This window comes from Bufo bufo, chromosome 2 (genome assembly GCF_905171765.1).
Source record: "Bufo bufo chromosome 2, aBufBuf1.1, whole genome shotgun sequence".
Classification (NCBI taxonomy): Eukaryota; Metazoa; Chordata; class Amphibia; order Anura; family Bufonidae; genus Bufo; species Bufo bufo.
In genome coordinates, this window is record NC_053390.1 from 32,140,181 (window position 1) to 32,151,728 (window position 11,548).

Below are 11,548 nucleotides of genomic sequence, written 5' to 3' on the forward strand. Positions count from 1 at the left end.
GCAACTGGGACATCACTGGATTCATATACACACTGCCCCTGTGACATCACTAGACTCGTATGCACACTGCTCCTGTGACATCACCAGATTCATATACACACTGCTCCTGTGACATCACTGGATTCATATACACACTGCAACTGTGACATCACTGAATTCATATACACACTGCAACTGGGACATCACTGGATTCATATACACACTGCTCCTGTGACATCACTAGACTCGTATGCACACTGCCCCTGTGACATCACTGAATTCATATACACACTGCAACTATGACATCACTGGATTCATATACATACTGCTCTTGTGACATCACTGGATTCATATAAATACTGCCCTGTGACATCACCAGCCTCATATACACACTGCTCCTGTGACATCACCGGATTCATATATATACACTGCTCCTGTGACATCACCAGATTCATACACACATTGTTCCTGTGACATCACTGGATTCATATACACACTGCTCCGGTGACATCACTGGATTCATATACACACTGCTCCTGTGACATCACCGGATTCATATAGTGGCCCATCCCATACACTGCTCCTGTGACATCACTGGATTCATATACACACTGCTCCTGTGACATCACTGGATTCATATACACACTGCCCCGTGACATCACTGGATTCATATACACACTGCCCCGTGACATCACTGGATTCATATACACACTGCTCCTGTGACATCACCGGATTCATATACACACTGCTCCTGTGACATCACCGGATTCATATAGTGGCCCATCCCATACACTGCTCCTGTGACATCACTGGATTCATATACACACTGCCCCGTGACATCACCAGCCTCATATACACACTGCTCCTGGGACATCACCGGATTCATATACACACTGCCCCTGTGACATCACTGGATTCATATACACACTGCTCCTGTGACATCACCGGATTCATATAGTGGCCCATCCCATACACTGCTCCTGTGACATCACTGGATTCATATACACACTGCCCCGTGACATCACTGGATTCATATACACACTGCTCCTGTGACATCACTAGACTCGTATGCACACTGCTCCTGTGAGATCACTAGACTCATACACACGCTGCTTCTGTGACATCACTAGACTCACACACACGCTGCTTCTGTGACATCACTAGACTCATACACACGCTGCTTCTGTGACATCAGTAATATAGACACACCGCCGCTGAGCAGGAGAGCACATTCGCTGGGGGGTGACCTCTGGCCTGCGCTCTCCCTGTCCGCTCACCACTGGGAAGAGAACAGGCTGGTGAACGGTGGTGAAATCTCCTCATAGATTGTAAGCTCTTGTGATCAGGGTCCTCATTTCTCTTCTCCTCATAGATTGTAAGCTCTTGTGATCAGGGTCCTCACTCCTCTTCTGTCACCTTTATCCCCTCATAGATTGTAAGCTCTTGTGATCAGGGTCCTCACTCCTCTTGTGTCACCTCTATCTCCTCATAGATTGTAAGCTCTTTTGATCAGGGTCCTCACTCCTCTTCTGTCACCCCTATCTCCTCATAGATTGTAAGCTCTTGTGATCAGGGTCCTCACTCCTCTTGTGTCACCTCTGTCTCCTTATAGATTGTAAGCTCTTGTGATCAGGGTCCTCACTCCTCTTCTGTCACCTCTAGCTCCTCGTAGATTGTAAGCTCTTGTGATCAGGGTCCTCACTCCTCTTGTGTCACCTCTATCTCCTCATAGATTGTAAGCTCTTGTGATCAGGGTCCTCACTCATGTAATGTCTGTACATGTTGGGTGCGGGGTGCGGCTGTATGTGCTGGTGGAGGGCATTAGGTGCTGCAGACAGCGGTGTGAACAGAGGGGGCAGTTACATTACTGTCTCAGGAATACAGGAGGTGACAGAGCGGTTTCCTCTTCGCAGGGCGGTGATACATTCCTCGTAGGATCCCAGGGCCGCGGCGCAGTGGACGTGCACCTGACACCCAAGACAAGCGTGTCATTCATCAGCCTCAGTTTTCAGAACCAATTAAAGTCTGAGGGGCTATTCACATGGCTGTTTTAGTGACCATTTTCATGGCGATACGGATCCCCTCTGAAATCAATGAGACTGTTTTAACGTTCGTTTAGATGGGAGTGCACCCGCCTAGCGGGTGCACTGTGTCAGGCAGCAGGACCTGGCGCTCCCAGCGTTGTGGTGTCACATGACCATGCTGAGGGGATCGGGTCCTGCTGCCTCCGGTAAGGAGCGAGTGTCCCCTGGCACATTCATAGTCACAGGTGCATATCCATCAAGCAAACATGGTTGATAAAAAAAAATGGCTGCACAACATTTCACATACAAACAATAGAGCTGAGAAATGGGGATCATTCTAAATTGAAGCGGTATTATTCCTACTGTAAATGGAAAAATAGAAGCTCTTTCTCCGCTCTATTGTTTGTATCTAAAATGTTGTGCAGCCATTTTTTTATCAAGTTGCTACAGTGTATCAGCGCAGGTAAGATGTATGAGACATATTAGTCTGCATTGGTCTTCATCTCCTGGACTTAAACAAGGCTATTCGCACTCTCTGACAGTAAGCAGAGATCTTGAAATAGTAAGGATGTGAAAAGTGTAATAGAAAGTTGCAGAACGGTTCATTACGCAGTAAATACACTTTATCGGGGTTGTCCAACTTTTTACAAGTAGTGGCCCATCCCATACCTCCCAATCCAGCAGGTCCCGGGACGGCTGAGGTAGGTCCTGATTTCAGCAGCATCCTGAGGACACATACAGATGTAGCAATGAGCCGGCAGCTTCCCACTCGACCATTCTCTCATCAGCGGTGACGTCACTGCATTGTGCCTGCTGCTGGAGAGCTGGGGATGTGCTCCGTTCATCGGGGGAATGGGGCTAGGTGAGTATTACTTTTTTAATTTTATTACAGGGGTTGTCTCGTCTCGCTATTACTAAGGCGAGATGAGAACCAGTCCTTGACCACCTCCCGGCCTGGGAAACAGCAGAGCGCTCCGGGCCTCGCTCTTTATGCTTGACGCTTCGTCACCTTGATGATTACAACAGGTAGCTAAACACTTTTCCTAAGCCGGTGGACTAGGCCTTAGGACATACACAACCTTGGCTAAACACAAGGTGTAAACTAGGAGGGTGAGTCACACTCCGATACATCTGAACACATTATAGCAGCGGGTTACCCTTAACAGTGTTAGATCTGCTTGGAACATAACCACTCGGTTCCTTTAAGGACAAGGACCGTTAGTTTTATAATTGTACTCAGAGGCGATCCATAATGAGCAAGGCGATGTTAGATCTGCTTGGAACCTACCAGCCGTCCTCAGAGGCGGTCCATAAAGACTAAGCAAAAAGATAAAGTGCTTACTATCTGATGACCTGAAATAAGTGCAAACATCACAATCCATACAATAGTGCATATAACATATCACATTGTTGGACCTGCAAGAGAAATACACAATGGGCACAATACCTGAACGTTGCTAAAACTTGAAAAAGGTTAGTGCAAAATAATCCAGGCACGCTTTTATTAATGCAGTTGGATGCAATAGAAGATGCGATTGAATAGATCGATAATATCAGAAATCACATTAGAGCCTCTTCTTCAGTGCTTGAGTGAGTGGGACGTCCGACGTTGTGTGGTGAGTGTAGGCGTCTTACAAGCCGCTGCTGAGGGATGGGTTGTGGGGAAGTTGCTCTGGGCATTCATAGATTTGCTCTGGCTGGGGCCCATACATTTCTAGCCACTGTCTGGGCCCTGGCCCTTATCTGTGCCCCCGGCCTTTGTCTGCGCCCCTGGCCCCTGTGTGCACCTCCATGGCCCTTTCAGTGCAGCCCCTGGCCCTTATCTGCGCCCCCCTGGCTCTGGCCTGTGCCCCCGGCCCTTGTCTGTGCCAAAGGAGTGGAGTTTACACAGGAGGAGGGAGGTGCGAAGCTCGCTGGGGGGGCCCTTACAAATATTTGCTGTGGGGCCCAGTCACTTCTAGTTATGCCCCTTCTCCCAAATAACCTGAAAAGGGGGGCAAAAATTGGCACGGTCCAGTGCAACAGGGATTTAACTGATGATGATGGGAGTCCTAACAAACATGACCATTATGGCGAGGGCAGAATGGGGGGGGGGGGGACTTGTAAAAGAAAAACATATAAAACAATGCCAACAGGCTGTCACTACCAGAGCTTTGGGACGTTCTCACAGCTCTGTTTCTCCACCCCTGTGATGATGTCACTACTAAAGCTGGGAGGAGTTCTCACTGCTCTGTTTACTTTTGGTTTCCTTCCTCCCAGCTGTTCCTCATGCGTTTGATTTCCCTCTCTTTATATCACCCCTCCTCCTATTGTAGGGCGTGGATTATAGTTCTCATTTCAGTTGTAGCTCTTGCTTTAGTATCTTCACTTGTAGCTATCAGTTCACTGGACCTGTGTTCTGCTGCAGCAAGCACTCCGGATATTGCCAGCTGTCCTTGGATCCGTCTTCTCTGCGGCTGCAACACCTTCAGCTAAGTGTACAGACATTGTTGTGTACCTGATTATTTTCTGACTGGATCTGAGGTGGCCACGGTTCCCTCCATATACTGAGTAGGGCACCGGTGGCCGTGCCCCTTCCACTATTGTAGGGGTTACAGTGGTCATCAGTCTTAGGCACGTGGGCATGCCTCGTTCCGCCATTGGGATCCGGGCATGTGCTTTAGCAGAATAGGGAGAGCTTTGAGGGTCTGACAGGGGTCACCCTTTATCCTCCCTAGTTTGGGTCCGGTCAGTAGCTCTTTTACTATGTATACTATTGTTGCTCACATACAGCCGTGACACAGGCCCTCGCCCGTCAGGAACAGTCCACGAAGTGTCTCCCAAAGTCAATAGGGTTCTTCTTTAAAGTAGATGGTGAGGATGTCCAGCTCTTCCGACAGTCCCGGGCCCAATTGGGACCATGACCGGTTTCCTGCAGAGGTGAGTCCTGGTCCATGGGAAGGCCTCCAGATGGTCCTGCGGGATCCGGCACGACCTGATCAGGGCTCCGCCAGGATCTCCTCAGGTAACGGACAATAGGCGCTCTGGCGCGAAACATGTTCCTTCCAGACAAGGTCATCTTCCATCCTTGAGGGGGCCAAAGACAAACTTCCAGCTCCTATCTGGGCATCGCGATCTTTGTCCGGACGCTCCATACCCTGCTGCGCATCCTGTCCTCCAGCAATATCCCCAGGCGCCGGGGTCTTCAACTGGGTCAGCCCGCCAGTGGAGCCTCACGGAACAAGTTGCATCGTGTCCGACAGGCATTTGGGGTGCACCACCCTCACCAGGCGAGGGCGTACCACAGGCCGAGGGTCCATATGGCAGAATACACCATGTATCCCATTCCTCCTGAGCAGCGGAGGAGGAGATCCAGCCGCCTCCGCTGTACCTGCCGGCACGGGTGTAGCCTGTGGCTCTTTCCTCCGGTATCATTCACTGGCCCCGCCCGGGTGAGGTGCCGCCATATTGTCTCCTCTAGCGCTGGAACAGGTATGAAATGCAGGAGGGGCTTCAGGGGAGTGGCTTTCTCCCTCCCTCGTCATACAGTAACATCGCTCTCGGTGGGCTGGGCTAGAGTTTCCCGCTCTGGCTGGGGGCGTTGCTGTAAATTTCAAATTTACCAAAACTTTTAAACAATTCGCAAATTTCCAAATTTCAATTTCTCTACTTTTATAATAGATAGTAATACCTCCAAAAATAGTTATTACTTTACATTCCCCATATGTCTACTTCATGTTTGAATCATTTTGTGAATGCCATTTTATTTTTTGGGGACGTTAGAAGGCTTAGAAGTTTAGAAGCAAATCTTGAAATTTTTCAGAAAATTTCTAAAACCCACTTTTTCAGGACCAGTTCAGGCCTAAAGTCACTTTGTGAGGCTTACATAATAGAAACCACTCAAAAATGACCCCATTTTACAAACTACACCCCTCAAGGTATTCAAAACTGATTTTACAAACTTTGTTAACCCTTTAGGTGTTCCACAAGAATTAATGGAAAATACAGAAGAAATGTCAGAATTTCACTTTTTTGCCAGATTTTCCATTTTAATAATTTCTTTCCGCTAGCAAAGCATGGGTTAACAGCCAAACAAAGCTCAATATTTATTGCCCTGATTCTGTAGTTTACAGAAACACCCCATATGTGGTCGTAAACCGCTGTACGGGCTCACGGCAGGGTGCAGAAAGAAAGGAATGCGTACGGCTTTTGGAAGGCAGATTTTGCTGGACTGGTTTTTTGACACCATGTCCCATTTGAAGCCCCCCTGATGCACCCCTAGAGTAGAAACTCCAAAAAGTGACCCCATTTTAGAAACTACACCCCTCAAGGTATACAAAACTGATTTTACAAACTTTGTTAACCCTTTAGGTTGTTCCACAAGAATTAATGGAAAATAGAGATGAAATTTCAGAATTTCACTTTTTTTGGAAGATTTTCCATTTTAATCCAGTTACAAAGCAAGGGTAAACAGCCAAACAAAACTCCATATTTATGGCCCTGATTCTGTAGTTTACAGAAACACCCCATATGTGGTCGTAAACCGCTGTACGGACACACGGCATTGCGCAGAAGGAAAGGAATGCCATACGGTTTTTGGAAAGCAGATTTTGCTGAACTGTTTTTTTGACACCATGTCCCATTTGAAGCCCCCCTGATGCACCCCTAGAGTAGAAACTCCAAAAAAGTTACCCCATTTTGGAAACTACGGGATAAGGTGGCAGTTTTGTTGGTACTATTTTAGGATACATATGATTTTTGGTTGCTCTATATTGCACTTTTTGTGAGGCAAGGTAACAAGAAATAGCTGTTTTGGCACCGTTTTTATTTTTTGTTATTTACAACATTCATCTGACAGGTTAGATCATGTGGTATTTTTATAGAGCAGGTTGTCACGGACGCGACAATACCAAATATGACAACTTTTTTTATTTATGTAAGTTTTACACAATGATTTCATTTTTGAAACAAAAAAAATAATGTTTTAGTGTCTCCATAGTTTGAGATCCATAGTTTTTTTGGATTTTGGGCGATTATCTTAGGTAGGGTATGATGACGGTTTGATTGGCACTATTTTGGGGTGCGTATGACTTTTTGATCGCTTGCTATTACACTTTTTGTGATGTAAGGTGACAAAAAAATTCTTTTTTTACACTGTTTTTATTTTTTAATGGTGTTCACTTGTCATGTGATATTTTTATAGAGCAGGTTCTTATGGAGGCAGCAATACCTAATATGTCTACTTTTTTTTATTTATGTAAGTTTTACACAATGATTAAATTTTTTAAACAAAAAAAATCATGTTTTAGTGTCTCCATAGTCTGAGAGCTATATTTTTTTCAGTTTTTAGGCAATTATCTTAGGTAGGGTATAATTTTTGCGGGATGACATTACGGTTTGATTGGCACTATTTTGGGGTGCGTATGACTTTTTGATCGCTTGCAATTACACTTTTTGTGATGTAAGGTGACAAAAAATGGAATTTTTTTACATAGTTTTTAATTTTAATTTTTTTACGATGTTTACCTGAGGGGTTAGGTCATGTGGTATTTTTATAGAGCTCGTAGTTACGGACGTGGCAATACCTAATATGTATACTTTTATTTATTTAAGTTTTACACAATAATATTTTTGAAACAAAAAAAAATTATGATGTTTTAGTGTCTCCATATTCTGAGAGCCATAGTTTTTTCAGTTTTTGGGCGATTATTACAGACGCGGCGATACCTAATTCGTATACTTTTTTATTTACTTAAGTTTTACACAATAACAGCATTTTTAGAACAAAAAAAAATATGTTTTAGTGTTTCCATATTCTGAGCCAAAGTTTTTTTATTTTTTTGGGCGATTGTCTTAGGTAGGGGCTCATTTTTTGCAGGATGAGGTGACGGTTAGATTGGTACTATTTTGGCGGGCATACGCCTTTTTGAACGCTTGGTGTTGTACTTTTACTGATGTAAGGTGACAAAAAAATTTTTATTTAGCGCAGTTTTTTTTTTTTTTATGGTGTTCATCTGAGGGGTTAGGTCATGTGATATGTTTATAGAGCCGGTCGATACAGACGCGGCGTAACCTAATATGTCTACTTTTCTTTTTTTCCCTATTTTTTACAAAAAAAAATTTACTTTATTTGGGGAAAATTATGTTTTTTTTTTTTTTGTAAAACTTTCTTTTTTTAACTTCTTTTTACCTTTATTTTTTGTCCCACTATGGGACAGGGTCTGATCCCTGTTTCAATACAGCACAATATATCTGTATTGTATTGAACTGTCAGTGTCTTACACTGTAAGATGCTAAGGCCCCTTTCACACGGGCGAGTATTCCGCGCGGATGCGATGTGTGACGTGAACGCATTGCACCCGCACTGAATCCCGACCCATTCATTTCTGAGGGGCTGTGCACATGAGAGGTGATTTTCACGCATCACTTGTGCGTTGCGTGAAAATCGCAGCATGCTCTATATTCAGCGTTTTTCACGCAACGCAGGCCGCATAGAAGTGAATGGGGTTGCGTGAAAATCGCAAGCAAGTGCGGATGAGGTGCGATTTTCACGCACGTTTGCTAGGAGACGATCGGGATGGGGACCCGATCATTATTATTTTCCCTTATAACATGGTTAGAAGGGAAAATAATAGCATTCTGAATACAGAATGCATAGTACAATAGCGCTGGAGGGGTTAAAAAAAAATAAAAAATAATTTAACTCACCTTAATCCACTTGATCGCGGCCCGGCATCTCCTTCTGTCTCCTTTGTTGAACAGGACATGTGGTGAGCATTAATAACAGGACCTTTGATGACATCACTCCGGTCATCACATGGTACGTCACATGATCTTTTACCATGGTGATGGATCATGTGATGACCGGAGTGGCGTCATCAAAGGTCCTTTACCTGTAATTAATGCTCACCACAGGTCCTGTTCAACAAAGGAGACAGAAGGAGATGCCGGGCCGCGATCAAGTGGACTAAGGGGAGTTAAATTATTTTTAATTTTTTTTAACCCCTCCAGCACTATTGTACTATGCATTCTGTATTCAGAATGCTATTATTTTCCCTTATAACCATGTCATAAAGGGAAAATAATACAATCTACAGAACACCGATCCCAAGCCCGAACTTCTGTGAAGAAGTTTGGGTTTGGGTACCAAACATGCGCGATTTTTCTCACGCGAGTGCAAAACGCATTACAATGTTTTGCACTCGCGCGGAAAAATCGCGGGTGTTCCCGCAAAGCACCCGAATACATTTTCCCGCAACGCCCGTGTGAACCCAGCCTAACAGTTGCCTAGGAGACCCTGGACTGGGGCTGGATCTCCTGGGCCTCCGTAGCTGGCAGTCCCGATGCCTGTTCAAGGCATCGGGACTGCCATAGCAACCCTCGGTTCCCCGTCACCGCAGCATGGGGACCGGATGGGGATGTACAAGCTGCCGCAAACCGCCTGTATGCTGCGGTCAGATACAGCAGGGGCCCGGCTATCAGTATCAGCCGGGCCCCTGCTGCTGATCGCGGCAGCAGTTGTGGGGCAGTGCGTTAACCCTAGAACGAGAATGCTCGTCCTAGGGCGTTAAGTACCTGCAAGTTAGGATGAGCATTCTCGTCCAAGGTCCTGAATGTGTTAATGGCACACAGTTTTATACAGTTCAGAATCCTGTTCGCAATGGTTCTTAATGGCCTTAGAATAGTATGGCAGACAGATGGGTACTGTTCGAATCCTGTTCTTGACGCCAATTGATTGCAGCAGCCTACTCTCAAGCGCCTAGGGTATCCCTTGCCACTTAGGAGGTTTCTACTAAATATGTCCCTCTTATAGAGCAAGTAGTCGTGACGCCAAAGTTAAGTAACAAGGACATGGAGTCCTCTTTGTCGATGGTAGTGTTGATACCCAGGGTAAGATTACCAGAGTGGTGTAGAGTGGCCTACAGTGTCTCTGAGGGTGTTAGATGCACGTGTCACGGTGCTCCTACCTGGATATCCTTGGATCCCAGACGTGATGCAGTCCGAAGCAGTGCAAAAAAAGGGGTTGTTAAATTTGGGTGATGAGTAAGTAGAATAAACGGAGTCCAGACTTTGTGTTAACGTTAAACACAGCTTTACTTGGCATAAACGGTAATCCAAACAGTTTCTAGACTTTATCTTGATCATCAGCAGGTATTGGCTTAACTCTGGCAAGCAAACACTTCTGCAACAATCTCAGCTCTGCTATACTGTAGCTTGCTCTGCTATGCTGGCTGGAGTAAATAGGAACTTTTCCTCTTCTGCTGGAACTTAGCTGTCAGTAGTCTGTTTCTTACTTTAATCCTAGGAACTTCTTCCTGGCTTCAAGCTTACTTGGCTTGGGGTTATAGGCCATGCAAGCCTAGGAGGGGACAAGCAACCATGCAGCACTTGCAGGCAGGGCCTGCGGGCCCAGCAGAGCAAACAGTGCTCTGCTGGCCGGCATACAACCTCTCCCCAGGATGGGGAAGGCTAGACTGACCCACTAACTCCTCCCTCTCTAAAGAGAGCTGGAAGGAACAAAAAGGTTCCTCTCCAAAGAAGCTAGCTCTGCACAGATTGCCGCCATCTGCTGGTGAACCAGGCATACTACACTTAAACATTACATTGGCAAGGAAATGAATACATACACATTGCAGGATATGGCAATAAATATGCAGGATGACACATGATACAGCAACCAAGATAGTGGGGGTACAAAAGAGGTGGTAATGCCACTCTGGATCATTTCAGGGGCACTAACGGGGCAGAAGTACTATAAGGGGGGCTTAGATACTGTGTGGGGGCACTAAGGGGGCAACAGTACTATAAGGGGGGCTTAAATACTGTGGGGGAGCACTAAGGGGCAGCAGTACTATAAGGGGGCTTAAATACTGTGTGGGGGCACTAAGGGGCGGTAGTACTATAAGGGGGGCTTAAATACTGTGTGGGGGCACTAAAGGGGCAGCAGTACTATAAGGGGGGCTTAAATACTGTATGGGGGCACTAAGGGGGCAGCAGTACTATAAGGTGGGCTTAAATACTGTGTGGGGGCATTAAGGGGGCAGCAGTACTATAAGAGGGGATTAAATACTGTGTGGGAGCACTAAGGGGGCAGAAGTACTATAAGGGGGCTTAAATACTGTGTGGGGGCATTAAGGGGGCAGCAGTACTATAAGAGGGCTTAAATACTGTGTGGGAGCACTAAGGGGGCAGTAGTACTATAAGGGGGGCTTAAATACTGTGTGGGAGCACTAAGGGGGCAGCAGTACTATAAGGTGGGCTTAAATACTGTGTGGGGGCATTAAGGGGGCAGCAGTACTAAAAGAGGGGCTTAAATACTGTGTGGGGGCACTAAGGGGGCAGTAGTACTATAAGGGGGGCTTAAATACTGTGTGGGAGCACTAAGGGGGCAGCAGTACTATAAGGGGGGCTTAAATACTGTGTGGGAGCACTAAGGGGGCAGCAGTACTATAAGGGGGGCTTAAATACTGTGTGGGAGCACTAAGGGGGCAGCAGTACTATAAGGGGGGCTTAAATACTGTGTGGGAGCACTAAGGGGGCAGCAGTACTATAAGAGGGGCTTAAAT